Source organism: Amia ocellicauda, unplaced genomic scaffold (genome assembly GCF_036373705.1).
Source record: "Amia ocellicauda isolate fAmiCal2 unplaced genomic scaffold, fAmiCal2.hap1 HAP1_SCAFFOLD_78, whole genome shotgun sequence".
Taxonomy (NCBI): Eukaryota; Metazoa; Chordata; class Actinopteri; order Amiiformes; family Amiidae; genus Amia; species Amia ocellicauda.
The window spans coordinates 11,181-11,898 of NW_027103005.1; the positions used below are offsets into that span (position 1 = coordinate 11,181).

General features: G+C 54.7%; 1 non-coding gene across 1 annotated transcript; it reads left to right on the top strand.

Annotated features, from left to right (window-relative positions):
• Positions 1-376: 376 nt before the first annotated feature.
• trnaq-uug (transfer RNA glutamine (anticodon UUG)) lies at positions 377-448 on the top strand. The gene has a single exon. It is a non-coding gene; the product is annotated as a tRNA-Gln (tRNA).
• The last annotated feature ends 270 nt before the right edge of the window (positions 449-718 follow it).

Below are 718 nucleotides of genomic sequence, written 5' to 3' on the forward strand. Positions count from 1 at the left end.
CGTAGGTTGTGTTGGGCCAACCCTCACAGATTGTGCCAAGTCAAGTAGAGATGCATGTTGTCCTGTTCTAAAGTGACACGTCGTCAACAGCAAAAACATCTCTCAGAGTTCCAGGAATTCCTTGATTGCATTGCTTGCCTTTCCTCAGGAAGACAACACTTGCCAGGCTGGATATTTGCCAAAGGAAGCCAAGAGGACAGGACACCACACCTAGATGCAACTGCATATCTCATTGTCACCAGGAAGGCCCGCCGCAAGTGACCCACCACAGACAGCACTCTGGGCGCAACTTGGCTCACTCGGGACCTGGCCGTGCGACAGAGCGAGACGTGTGCGTAGAGAAGAAACCTTTGGCGTGAGTGTGAGCATCAAGCTTGGTTCCATGGTGTAATGGTTAGCACTCTGGACTTTGAATCCAGCGATCCGAGTTCAAGTCTCGGTGGGACCTGGGCCCCATGGCTGGGGCAGCGGCGGCAAAGCGGTGGTCTCCCTGGGTGAGGGCCTGTGTCTGCGATCAGGGCCGTTTACGTTCTTCTTGGGAGGCTTGGAGACGAAGTGGCGAGACCTCCGGGTTGGCGTGCTGCGTTCACCTTCCTGAAACACCGAGTCCTGGGGCCCCCTGGTGGCGACTGCGTGGCTTTAACGGAGAAGGTGCCTGTGTTGAACCCTTCTTGGAAATAATGGTTTTCCCCGATCTATATAGAAGAGGATGGCTATT